Below are 14,627 nucleotides of genomic sequence, written 5' to 3' on the forward strand. Positions count from 1 at the left end.
GGCCCCCAGTGGGATAAAATCAGAAGACACTGCGAGGCGGGCTCTCGTCCAGCGCGGCCGCACAGGCGCAGCCAGCCTGACACCAAATGATGTCAGAAGATGGGCAGCGCTAAGTGTGCCTGGCCAAGGGATAACTTAACAGCGCAGGCTCCGGGACGGAATCAAACAACGCTGAGGAGCCGGGGCGCGGCGCCGGGGGGGGTAGGAATGACGGCTGTGCTGCGTCATATTACGAAGGAAAGTCCCACCTCCGGGACGGTTTCACGGTTTCAGGGGACACATTTTATAAGTGTTTAGTTCTGTGTTTGCAAGGAGCGTGATGAAAAGAGCCACCTTTTCCTTTTGCATCTTTTGTGCTGCACAAGCTGGCTCTTTCAGCTACAAACGCCTTGGGGGGGGTTAAAGGTTCCCTTTCGACTTTCTCAGGCTTCGGCCTACATTGTGTTCCTCTGCTTTTCCACCTGTCCCTGGGCTCCAACACCGCCAGTTGCCGTCCAGAAGTGCTGTCCGCACAGTCCCAACAGTCGCTCCTCTGTTATTGGGGTTCAGTAACGTCAGCTGTTCCCCTGCTGTGTGTGTGGCAATCCCTCCTACCTCCTCCTACCTCCTCCACCTCCTCCACCTGTCCTTGGGCTCCAACACCGCCAGTTGCCGTCCAGAAGTGCTGTACGCACAGTCAACAGTACCTCCTCTGTTATTGGGGTTCAGTAACGTCAGCTGTTCCCCTGCTGTGTGTGTGGCAATCCCTCCTACCTCCTCCTCCTCCTCCACCTGTCCCTGGGCTCCAACACCGCTAGTTGCCGTCCAGTAGTGCTGTACGCACAGTCAACAGTCCCTCCTCTGTTACTGGGGTTCAGTAACGTCAGCTGTTCCCCTGCTGTGTGTGTGGCAATCCCTCCTACCTCCTCCTCCTCCTCCACCTGTCCCTGGGCTCCAACACCGCTAGTTGCCGTCCAGTAGTGCTGTACGCACAGTCAACAGTCCCTCCTCTGTTATTGGGGTTCAGTAACGTCAGCTGTTCCCCTGCTGTGTGTGTGGCAATCCCTCCTACCTCCTCCTCCTCCTCCACCTGTCCCTGGGCTCCAACACCGCTAGTTGCCGTCCAGTAGTGCTGTACGCACAGTCAACAGTCCCTCCTCTGTTATTGGGGTTCAGTAACGTCAGCTGTTCCCCTGCTGTGTGTTTGGCAATACCTCCTCCTCCTCCTCCACCTGTCCCTGGGCTCCAACACCGCTAGTTGCCGTCCAGTAGTGCTGTACGCACAGTCAACAGTCCCTCCTCTGTTATTGGGGTTCAGTAACGTCAGCTGTTCCCCTGCTGTGTGTGTGGCAATCCCTCCTACCTCCTCCTACCTCCTCCACCTCCTCCACCTGTCCCTGGGCTCCAACACCGCCAGTTGCCGTCCAGAAGTGCTGTACGCACAGTCAACAGTCCCTCCTCTGTTATTGGGGTTCAGTAACGTCAGCTGTTCCCCTGCTGTGTGTGTGGCAATCCCTCCTACCTCCTCCTCCTCCTCCACCTGTCCCTGGGCTCCAACACCGCTAGTTGCCGTCCAGTAGTGCTGTACGCACAGTCAACAGTCCCTCCTCTGTTATTGGGGTTCAGTAACGTCAGCTGTTCCCCTGCTGTGTGTGTGGCAATCCCTCCTACCTCCTCCTCCACCTGTCCCTGGGCTCCAACACCGCTAGTTGCCGTCCAGTAGTGCTGTACGCACAGTCAACAGTCCCTCCTCTGTTATTGGGGTTCAGTAACGTCAGCTGTTCCCCTGCTGTGTGTGTGGCAATCCCTCCTACCTCCTCCTCCTCCTCCACCTGTCCCTGGGCTCCAACACCGCTAGTTGCCGTCCAGTAGTGCTGTACGCACAGTCAACAGTCCCTCCTCTGTTATTGGGGTTCAGTAACGTCAGCTGTTCCCCTACTGTGTGTGTGGCAATCCCTCCTACCTCCTCCTACCTCCTCCACCTCCTCCACCTGTCCCTGGGCTCCAACACCGCCAGTTGCCGTCCAGAAGTGCTGTACGCACAGTCAACAGTCCCTCCTCTGTTATTGGGGTTCAGTAACGTCAGCTGTTCCCCTGCTGTGTGTGTGGCAATCCCTCCTACCTCCTCCTCCTCCTCCACCTGTCCCTGGGCTCCAACACCGCTAGTTGCCGTCCAGTAGTGCTGTACGCACAGTCAACAGTCCCTCCTCTGTTATTGGGGTTCAGTAACGTCAGCTGTTCCCCTGCTGTGTGTGTGGCAATCCCTCCTACCTCCTCCTACCTCCTCCACCTCCTCCACCTGTCCCTGGGCTCCAACACCGCCAGTTGCCGTCCAGAAGTGCTGTCCGCACAGAGCAAAACACCTCGCCAATGTGTTAGTGGGGTTCAGCACCGCCAGCTGTTCCCCTGCTGTGCAGCCGGCAACGTGTACTGCGACCGCCACGCAGGCACAACAAGTTAAATTTAAGGGAACCTGTCCCCCCCCCCCAGGCGTTTGTTACTGAAGGAGCCACCTTGTGCAGCAGTAATGATGCAAAGGGAAAAAGTGCCTCTTTTCGTGGTGCTCCTTGCACATGCTGATCCTAACACTTATGAAAAGTGTCCCCTCCTACCGTGATACCGTCCGGTTGGTGGAACTTTCCTTTGTGATGTGACGCAGCACAGCCGTCATTCTTACCCCCTTGGCGCCGTGCGCCGCCTCCTCAGCGTTGTTTGAATCAGTCCCGGAGCCTGTGCTGTTAGGTTAGCCCTTGGCCATGCACACATTTTGCGCTGCCCGTCTTCTGACATCATTTGGTGTCAGGCTGGCTGCGCCTGTGCGGCCGCGCTGGCAGAGAGCCCGCCTCGTACTGTCTTCTGATTTAATCCCACTGGGGGCCTGAGATCCATGGACATGTGCAGTGCATATCTGAACCTCCACCTCTCAGTCATCTCCCTACGGCTTATTCAAACTGTGCGGTGTCAGCTGGTCCCTAATAGCATGCCACGGCCGTGACACCGCACAGTCAGAAGAAGCCGTAGGGAGATGAGTGAGAGGTGGAGGTTCAGATATGCACTGCGCATGTCCATGGATCTCAGGCCCCCAGTGGGATTAAATCAGAAGACAGTACGAGGCGGGCTCTCTGCCAGCGCGGCCGCACAGGCGCAGCCAGCCTGACACCAAATGATGTCAGAAGACGGGCAGCGCAAAATGTGTGCATGGCCAAGGGCTAACCTAACAGCGCAGGCTCCGGGACTGATTCAAACAACGCTGAGGAGGCGGCGCATGGCGCCAAGGGGGTAAGAATGACGGCTGTGCTGCGTCACATCACAAAGGAAAGTTCCACCAACCGGACGGTATCACGGTAGGAGGGGACACTTTTTATAAGTGTTAGGTTCAGCATGTGCAAGGACCATAATTAAAAGAGCTAAGTTTACCTTTTCCAGCATTAGTGCTGTACACAATGGCTCTTTCAGCTACAAACGCCTGGGGGGGGGGGGTTAAAGTTTCCCTTTCAACTTGCTCCAGTGCAGGCTTCGGCCTACACTCTGCTCCCTCTCCTCCTCCTGCTGACCCTGGGCTCTAACACCGCCAGTTGGGGCCCGGTACTGCCAGCTGCACAGAGAAAAACACCAGCCAATGTGTCAGTGGGGTTCAGCACTGCCAGCTGTTCCCCTGCTGTGCAGCCGGCATCGTGTCCTGCAAAAGCCACGCAGACACAAGAACTGAAATTGAAGGGAACCTGTCCCCCCTCCCCCAGGCGTTTGTACGTTTTTAAGGCCACCTTGTACAGCGGTAATGCTGCATGTGTGCAAGGTGGCTCATAAACGTATTCTCCTCGCACATGTGGAACTGAAAACACGTCTGAAATGTGTCCTCTGTGTGACCATTTAACCGTCCCGGTGGTGTGACTTTCCTTTGTAATGACACGCTGCAACCCCCTTGGTAGCGCTGCCCGTCTTCTGGCATCATTGTTTGGCTGCCTGCGCCTCTGCGGCCGCCCTGACCCACACAACGCCCCTCGGTGTCTTATTTCTTGGGACTGCGAGGGTGTGATTGATGGGCATGAGCAGTGCATCACTTCGCCTGTCCCTCATCTCCTTCCGCCTTCTTCAGACTGTGCGGCTTCATGGCCGTGGCATGCGATAAGGGATCAGCTGACGCCGCACAGTCTGCAGCGGGTGTAAGGACCCGAGTGCGAGAGGCGAACATATGTGCTGCGCCAGGCCATGAATCACAGCCCCGCAGTGTTTTAACAATGTTAAGACACCGCGGGGCTGGGATTCATGGTCATCGCGAACCGCAGCGGCCGACATTAAATGAGGTCAGAAGATGGGCAGCGCTAACAGCGCTAGGCCAGGGGATAACACGACAGCGCAGACTCCTGTACAGCAAATAACAACGCTCAGGAGGCTGCACCCAGCACCAAGGTGGGATTCTTGACATCTGTGCTGCGTCTCATTACAAAGGGAACTCGCGCCTCCAACACAGTTTGACTGTATAAAGGGCTAAATGTTATACGTGTTTCATTCAGCGTGTGCAAGGAGCAAAATTAAAAGAGCAACCTTTGACTTGTGCAGCACTACTGCTGCATAAGCTGTGGCTCTTCTACTTTGTAACCCCTGAGGGGGGGTTAAAGGTTACCTTTGAAATTGGTTCAAGTAGGCTTCGGCCTACACTCTGCTCCCCCTGCAGAACCCGGGCTCCAACACCGCCAGTTGGGGCCCGATACTGCTAGCTGCACAGAGCCAAACACCAGCCAATGTGTCAGTGGGGTTCAGCACCGCCAGCTGTTCCCCTGCTGTGCAGCCGGCAACGTGTCCTGCAACAGCCACGCAGGCACAACAGACCCAAAGCTGCCGCCAGTGCAGGCTTCGGCCTACACTCTGCTCCATCTCCTCCTCCTGCTGACCCCGGGCTCTAACACCGCCAGTTGGGGCCCGGTACTGCCAGCTGCACAGAGAAAAACACCAGCCAATGTGTCAGTGGGGTTCAGCACCGCCAGCTGTTCCCCTGCTGTGCAGCCGGCAACGTGTCCTGCAACAGCCACGCAGGCACAACAGACCCAAAGCTGCCGCCAGTGCAGGCTTCGGCCTACACTCTGCTCCATCTCCTCTTCCTGCTGACCCCGGGCTCTAACACCGCCAGTTGGGGCCCGGTACTGCCAGCTGCACAGAGAAAAACACCAGCCAATGTGTCAGTGGGGTTCAGCACCGCCAGCTGTTCCCCTGCTGTGCAGCCGGCATCGTGTCCTGCAAAAGCCACGCAGACACAAGAACTGAAATTGAAGGGAACCTGTCCCCCCTCCCCCAGGCGTTTGTACGTTTTTAAGGCCACCTTGTACAGCGGTAATGCTGCATGTGTGCAAGGTGGCTCATAAACGTATTCTCCTCGCACATGTGGAACTGAAAACACGTCTGAAATGTGTCCTCTGTGTGACCATTTAACCGTCCCGGTGGTGTGACTTTCCTTTGTAATGACACGCTGCAACCCCCTTGGTAGCGCTGCCCGTCTTCTGGCATCATTGTTTGGCTGCCTGCGCCTCTGCGGCCGCCCTGACCCACACAACGCCCCTCGGTGTCTTATTTCTTGGGACTGCGAGGGTGTGATTGATGGGCATGAGCAGTGCATCACTTCGCCTGTCCCTCATCTCCTTCCGCCTTCTTCAGACTGTGCGGCTTCATGGCCGTGGCATGCGATAAGGGATCAGCTGACGCCGCACAGTCTGCAGCGGGTGTAAGGACCCGAGTGCGAGAGGCGAACATATGTGCTGCGCCAGGCCATGAATCACAGCCCCGCAGTGTTTTAACAATGTTAAGACACCGCGGGGCTGGGATTCATGGTCATCGCGAACCGCGGCGGCCGACATTAAATGAGGTCAGAAGATGGGCAGCGCTAACAGCGCTAGGTCAGGGGATAACACGACAGCGCAGACTCCTGTACAGCAAATAACAACGCTCAGGAGGCTGCACCCAGCACCAAGGTGGGATTCTTGACATCTGTGCTGCGTCTCATTACAAAGGGAACTCGCGCCTCCAACACAGTTTGACTGTATAAAGGGCTAAATGTTATACGTGTTTCATTCAGCGTGTGCAAGGAGCAAAATTAAAAGAGCAACCTTTGACTTGTGCAGCACTACTGCTGCATAAGCTGTGGCTCTTCTACTTTGTAACCCCTGAGGGGGGGTTAAAGGTTACCTTTGAAATTGGTTCAAGTAGGCTTCGGCCTACACTCTGCTCCCCCTGCAGAGCCCGGGCTCCAACACCGCCAGTTGGGGCCCGGTACTGCTAGCTGCACAGAGCCAAAAACCAGCCAATGTGTCAGTGGGGTTCAGCACCGCCAGCTGTTCCCCTGCTGTGCAGCCGGCAACGTGTCCTGCAACAGCCACGCAGGCACAACAGACCCAAAGCTGCCGCCAGTGCAGGCTTCGGCCTACACTCTGCTCCATCTCCTCCTCCTGCTGACCCCGGGCTCTAACACCGCCAGTTGGGGCCCGGTACTGCCAGCTGCACAGAGAAAAACACCAGCCAATGTGTCAGTGGGGTTCAGCACCGCCAGCTGTTCCCCTGCTGTGCAGCCGGCAACGTGTCCTGCAACAGCCACGCAGGCACAACAGACCCAAAGCTGCCGCCAGTGCAGGCTTCGGCCTACACTCTGCTCCATCTCCTCCTCCTGCTGACCCCGGGCTCTAACACCGCCAGTTGTGGCCCGGTACTGCCAGCTGCACAGAGAAAAACACCAGCCAATGTGTCAGTGGGGTTCAGCACCGCCAGCTGTTCCCCTGCTGTGCAGCCGGCATCGTGTCCTGCAAAAGCCACGCAGACACAAGAACTGAAATTGAAGGGAACCTGTCCCCCCTCCCCCAGGCGTTTGTACGTTTTTAAGGCCACCTTGTACAGCGGTAATGCTGCATGTGTGCAAGGTGGCTCATAAACGTATTCTCCTCGCACATGTGGAACTGAAAACACGTCTGAAATGTGTCCTCTGTGTGACCATTTAACCGTCCCGGTGGTGTGACTTTCCTTTGTAATGACACGCTGCAACCCCCTTGGTAGCGCTGCCCGTCTTCTGGCATCGTTTGGCTGCCTGCGCCTCTGCGGCCGCCCTGACCCACACAACGCCCCTCGGTGTCTTATTTCTTGGGACTGCGAGGGTGTGATTGATGGGCATGAGCAGTGCATCACTTCGCCTGTCCCTCATCTCCTTCCGCCTTCTTCAGACTGTGCGGCTTCATGGCCGTGGCATGCGATAAGGGATCAGCTGACGCCGCACAGTCTGCAGCGGGTGTAAGGACCCGAGTGCGAGAGGCGAACATATGTGCTGCGCCAGGCCATGAATCACAGCCCCGCAGTGTTTTAACAATGTTAAGACACCGCGGGGCTGGGATTCATGGTCATCGCGAACCGCAGCGGCCGACATTAAATGAGGTCAGAAGATGGGCAGCGCTAACAGCGCTAGGCCAGGGGATAACACGACAGCGCAGACTCCTGTACAGCAAATAACAACGCTCAGGAGGCTGCACCCAGCACCAAGGTGGGATTCTTGACATCTGTGCTGCGTCTCATTACAAAGGGAACTCGCGCCTCCAACACAGTTTGACTGTATAAAGGGCTAAATGTTATACGTGTTTCATTCAGCGTGTACAAGGAGCAAAATTAAAAGAGCAACCTTTGACTTGTGCAGCACTACTGCTGCATAAGCTGTGGCTCTTCTACTTTGTAACCCCTGAGGGGGGGTTAAAGGTTACCTTTGAAATTGGTTCAAGTAGGCTTCGGCCTACACTCTGCTCCCCCTGCAGAGCCCGGGCTCCAACACCGCCAGTTGGGGCCCGGTACTGCTAGCTGCACAGAGCCAAACACCAGCCAATGTGTCAGTGGGGTTCAGCACCGCCAGCTGTTCCCCTGCTGTGCAGCCGGCAATGTGTCCTGCAACAGCCACGCAGGCACAACAGACCCAAAGCTGCCGCCAGTGCAGGCTTCGGCCTACACTCTGCTCCATCTCCTCCTCCTGCTGACCCCGGGCTCTAACACCGCCAGTTGGGGCCCGGTACTGCCAGCTGCACAGAGAAAAACACCAGCCAATGTGTCAGTGGGGTTCAGCACCGCCAGCTGTTCCCCTGCTGTGCAGCCGGCATCGTGTCCTGCAAAAGCCACGCAGACACTTGCTCTTGTACCTTCTGCTCCCCATCCTGGTTCCAGTACCGTCAGCTGGTTCCGGGCAGAGCCTTTGGCTTAGGTGCCTCCCTCTGGGTATCCGAGTTCCACCAACGTCAGGTGGTCCTTGGTAGTGCTTTCAGGCATGGGTACCTCCTGCTTAGTAACCGGGTTCCAGTAACGTCAGCTGGTCTTCGGTAGTTCCATTGGCTCTTGGACCTTCAGCTACCCATCCGGGTTCCAGCACCGTCAGCTGGTTCTCGGCAGTGCCTTTTGCTCTTGTCCCTTCTGCTCCCCATCCTGGTTCCAGTACCGTCAGCTGGTTCCGGGCAGAGCCTTTGGCTTAGGTGCCTCCCTCCGGGTATCCGAGTTCCACCAACGTCAGGTGGTCCTTGGTAGTGCTTTCAGGCACGGGTACCTCCTGCTTAGTAACCGGGTTCCAGTAACGTCAGCTGGTCCTCGGTAGTTCCATTGGCTCTTGGACCTTCGGGTAGCCACCCGAGTTCCAGTTCCATCAGCTGGTTCTCGGCATTTTCTCAGCCTTCTTGTACCTTCTGCTACATTTCCAAGTTCAAGAGACTAAACACGATGACCCGGAAGACCACCCCTAAGATGACGACGACACCAGAGACGACAACCACCGTGATGACGACGACCCTGGAGACGATGACCCCGAAGACCACCCCGATGACGACGACCCCGGAGACGACGACCCTGAAGACCACCCCGATGACGACGACCCCAGAGACGACGACCCTGGAGACGACGACGACCTGGAAGACCGAGAAGCAGAAGAACAAGAGGCTGCAGAACAAAGAGCAGAAGAACATTAAGCATAAGACTAAATATCAGAGCAAAAAATATTATCTAAATTATAAGCAGAAGAAGACTAAGCAGTGTATGGGGGTGAGTCCGTTCCTCCTCGTGGTGCCCCTGGATAAAGCCTGATGCTGCAGGCTAAACTGAACGCGGACAAATGTAACTCTTTTGTGACAGGCAGAACGGAAGGTGTAATCTTCAAACTTTTATAGATAACAACTACGGGAATGCCTGTCACAAATAAGAATATGATGAAGAAGTAGAATATGATGAAGATAATAGTAAAATAAAAAGAATATGAACAATGTAACCAAAAAAATAATAGGTAGAAGATGAAGAAGAAGATGAATAAGGTGAAGAAGTTGATGTCAAAGAAGCTGATGATGAGGATAACGAAGAAGAAAGTGTGGGAGAAGTAAAAAAGAAGGTGAAGGGCGTGGAAGTAGTGAAACATCAATATCTGACAAAATAAAAAAAAATTAACATAGTCAAAATCTTTCTACCGCCGAACGTCATAAAAAAAAACAAAAACCTGCTATTCTATTACATTGGGCTAAACCTCTGTGCCTTTAATGTCTCCGCCACGTCCCCCAACACATCCTACATTATTCTTACTTGTTTTCCTTCATGTAGAATGAACCTACAAGTTTATAAAGGGTTTATTTTAATTCCGATATTTTCGTCCCATTGACTTGCATTGGGATCGGGTATCGGTATCGGATTAGATCCGATATTTTTACGGTATCGGCCGATACTTTCCAATACCGATACTTTCCGATATCGGAAAGTATCGCTCAACACTATTGGTAAGTCGTTTTGTGGTCGCTGGGGAGTTGTCACACAGACAGCTCTCTCCAGCGACCAACGATCAGGGGAACGACTTCGGCATCGTTGAAACTGTCTTCAACGATGCCAAAGTCCCCCTGCAGCACCCGGGTAACCAGGGTAAACATCGGGTTACTAAGCGCAGGGCCACGCTTAGTAACCCGATATTTACCCTGGTTACCATTGTAAAAGTAAAAAAAAAACACTACATACTCACCTTCTGATATCTGTCACGTCCCCCGGCGTCCACAGGGTTAAGCGCTGCTGCCGAGAGCTTCCTGCACTGACTGAATGTGTCAGCGCCGGCAGCAGCGGTGACGTCACCGCTGTGCTCTGCTTTATGGCTGGCCGGCGCTGACACATTCAGTGCAGGGAAGCCGCAGGCGGGGGACGTGACAGACATCAGAAGGTGAGTATGTAGTGTTTTTTTATTACTTTTACAATGGTAACCAGGGTAAATATCGGGTTACTAAGCGCGGCCCTGCGCTTAGTAACCCGATGTTTACCCTGGTTACAAGTGAACACATCGCTGGATCGGTGTCACACACACCGATCCAGCGATGACAGCGGGTAATCGGCGACAAAATAAAGTTCTGGACTTCTAGCTCCGACCAGCGATATCACAGCGGGATCCAGATCGCTGCTGCATGTCAAACACAACGAGATCGCTATCCAGGACGCTGCAACGTCACGGATCGTCGTCGTTCTCGCTGCAAAGTCGCTTAGTGTGACGGTACTTTTAGCCAAAATCCTTCTGGGAAAGCACCTTATGGACAGATGAGACCAAGATAGAACCTTTTGGTAAAGCACATCATTCTACTGTTTACCAAAAACTGGCAAGGGGCACGGTTACAGCAGCTGCTCTGAATTCTCAGATTGGTGACTGAACACACACCGTCACCGCCCTGTGACTGAAACCGAATGCTAATGGAGAGAATAAAGTTAATTTTCTCCCTGCATCATTTGGCTACGTGCAGAAGCCAGGCAGGTTAGAAACACTATTCACCGGCCCACATCTGCAGGTCAATAGTATTTTTGCTGGTGACAGGTTCCCTTTAAAATTGATGTTGGGGGAAGGGACCCTTCAAATATGAGAGACCTAGAGCAGTTTGCAAAAGAAGAGTGTTCCAAAATTCCAGTTGACAGGTGTAAGAAGTTTGCTGATGGTTATAGGAATCGACTGATTGCAGTTACTTATTGTAAAGGGGTTTAATTTTCTGTTTTTTTGTGTTCTTCCAATACACACAAAGGAAATAAACATGTGTATAACAAAACGTGTAACTGCAATAATTTTCTGGGAGAAATACTTCATTTTCTGTAACAATTTCAAGGGTGCCAACACTTTCACCCATGCCCGTGTGTTCATATGGGCCCCATTGCAAGATTTTGACTAGGCCCCTCCACCTAAATCCTGAATAAACAAAATATAGATATATATGCACCCTCCATCCTGGTATGCATGTCATTGGACCTCCATATAATATAATGCACCCCCTTAGTCCTCCAAAAAGTATAATGCACCCCCATAGTCACCCATAAAATATAATCCACCCCATAGTCATCTACAGTAAATACGAGTATGGTCACTGATTTGTTAAAAAATAGTCACCTTCCTTTCGCTCCCCTGCCAGGCACATCCTCTTGTGAAGCTGGCAGTTGACTTCAGCGTGCGACGACTGCACATGACGTCACTGCCATGCACCCCGTCACATGCACACCGACATCTGCTGCTGGCCTCTGATTGGCTGGCAGTGTGTATTTTGGGGTGCGGACACTATGGGTCTGTGCGCCACAATACACTTCAACTGGACGCACATCCAGTTGAAGTTTCTGCTGGCGTCGGCAAGCCCCTGCATATATATTATTTTCAATAGCAGCTGCTGCCGTTGCCCTCTTTAGCAGCAGTGGGTGCTGTTGAAATTAACAAAAGTATCTGTCTCAGATAATCATGGCTTGTAACAAGTCTATTCAGCAGATTTTATATATATTATAAAATAAATAATAATAATAATAATAATAATAATAATAATAAAAAAATGAACCATTCTATCTATCTATCTATCTATCTATCTATCTATCTAGTAAAAATCTTATAAAATCATACTAACCTCTAACTAACGGAAGAATGTGGCTGACCTCTGCTGGACAAACATAGATATTACATGTACATATACACATACTGTACATCAATAGAGGGTAGAGCAAATTTTATATATGAATTGCACAGAGCAAAACACTTTTTCAGGGTGGTTGCCATCAGACTTGCTCACCCCGATACTGATAGGTTAGTAGACCTGATTATTTATGCATGTAATATTCATGTTTGAGCAGCAGAGGTCACCCACATTCTTTAGTAGGAGCTCAATTACCCATTGTATAATTTTATGAGATTTCTACTGTTTTCAAAAAGGAAATAATATCTTTACATACTATTAGAGATCATTCACTGGCTCTTCTATTGCTGATATATTTTATTATAATAGTTTAGCCCACTGTTATTAGTCCTTATCCACTTACAACAATTATTTAGTTCCCATACTATATGGTTTCAATTTTATTTTGTGCCTCATTAGTTTGTGTATATATCTTTAAAGATGACGGAGCTTCATTTTACAGGTTAAGAGCTCTAAACTTCTTGGTTAGATATAGCAAAAAAATTATAAAGATTTGAATTACCACAGTCACCTCTAGGGTGAGCATACTGCACGTCATTTTTTTTTCTGAGTCCATTGTGTATGATTTTTTGCAGTAAGTTCTGTGGCTCCCTCTAGTGATGGCTGTACTCATGTAAGGGTTAATCACAGCTTACTTTATTGTTGCAGATTTGTGATGTGATATATGATCTGGCCAACAGAGGGCAGCAGCGAGAGGCCAGAGTTGGAGGGCCAGGGTTTTTGGTGGTTGTTGCGCGGTTGGGAGAAATTGAAGGAGAGTCCAAGATGGAAGTGACGCTGCGGATCCTTGCAGAAAGATTGAATAGGACGATGCAACTCTGGATCTGTTGTTGGTGACTTTTGGAGGCATTTTTCAGCTTTACATGAGCTGATTCCATGAGGACAACCAAGTACGCAACGTCTTCGTCTAGGCCACGTGAGGCCTTATCTCTAAGGACTAAGAGAAGCCCTGTGTTGGAGTGATTGACATTCCCTAAGACCTTCAAGATGGTGATTATTCAGAACTCAGCCAAGCAAGGACCCTTCTACTTCAGGATGTACCGGTACTATGTTGCATATGAATATATATGTGCATATATAAATAGCCTTATAGAGGTCCAGTTAGTTACTAGAAAAAGCTTCTTCTGTATGAGACACTTTGAAAACTGCTCCAATTAGGTGATTACTAAAGTACTGGCAGAATACTGTCGTTTTATTGATTTATGCACAGAAAGGGTTAATCGCGTTGTATTTTGCTTGAGAGTAACTGCTGTCAGAGGTGTATCTAGGGTTTCTGACACCTGGGGCAAAGGTTCAGTTTGGCGCCCAACCGAGGACATATGCGATTTTCACACTTAGTCATGTACCGACGAGCTGCTCTCCCTAATGCTCTCAATGTTCAGTGAAAAACAGAGAAGCAGAAGAGAAGCTCGATGTCACAGGACCACAAGTATGAAAATCGCATATGAGTGACGTGTTAATGTGACGACTACTGGAACCTGCAGAGCTGAATCCTAACATCACAGTGCTTCTGAATTCTCACAGCTCATGCACTGCACACTTTTAGGATTCTCCCTTGCCGGTGGACAGTCATGTCAGCACAAGCATGGGATTTGTACACTTGTGACCACTGTCATGATTCCCAATGGCAGGGAAACATCAAAACACAAAGATAACGGACGAGCTCTGGGTGATGGAATCTCGAGCTGACCGTGAGCTAAATCTACCACACAACTAATAGTAGCCAGGGAGCATACCTGATTAACCCTAGATGCCACGCGCCAGCCGGAGGACTAACTACCCCTGGTAGAGGAAGGAACAGACCTGGCTTACCTCTAGGGAAATACCCCAAAAGATGATAGCAGCCCCCCACATGTAATGACGGTGAGTTTAGAGGAAAAGACATACACAGTATGAAGGTAGATTTAGCAAAGAGAGGTCCACTTACTAGATAGCAGAAGGATACAAAAGAGGACTTCACGGTCAACTGAAAACCCTATCAAAAAACCATCCTGAAATTACTTTAAGACTCCTGTGTCAACTCATGACACAGGAGTGGCAATTTCAGCCCACAAGAGCTTCCAGCTACAGAGAATAACAAAACTGCAAACTGGACAAAAGATACAAAACAAATGGACAAAGTCCACTTAGCTGATCAGCAGACTAGTAGCAGGAACATGCAACCGAAAGCTCTGGTTACAATGATGACCGGCAAGGAAATGACTGGAGAGGCTAAATAGGAAACTCCCAAACACTGATGGGAGCAGGTGAACTGAGACAGAAAAGACACACAAGTCACCAGTACCACCAGCAACCACCAGGGGAGCCCAAAAGCGGATTCACAACAGTACCCCCCCCTTAAGGAGGGGGCACCGAACCCTCACGAGAACCACCAGGACGATCTGGATGAGCCCTATGAAAGGCACGAACCAAATCCGAGGCATGAACATCAGAGGCAGTTACCCAAGAATTATCTTCCTGACCATAGCCCTTCCATTTAACCAGATACTGAAGTCTCCGTCTGGAAATACGGGAGTCCAGGATCTTCTCCACGACGTACTCCAATTCACCCCCTACCAGCACAGGAGCAGGAGGTTCAGTAGAAGGAACCACCGGTACCTCATACCTCCGCAACAACGACCGATGGAATACATTATGGATAGCGAAAGATGCCGGGAGGTCCAAGCGAAAGAACACAGGGTTAAGAATCTCCAAAAT

Source organism: Ranitomeya variabilis, chromosome 2, assembly GCF_051348905.1.
Source record: "Ranitomeya variabilis isolate aRanVar5 chromosome 2, aRanVar5.hap1, whole genome shotgun sequence".
Lineage (NCBI taxonomy): Eukaryota > Metazoa > Chordata > Amphibia > Anura > Dendrobatidae > Ranitomeya > Ranitomeya variabilis.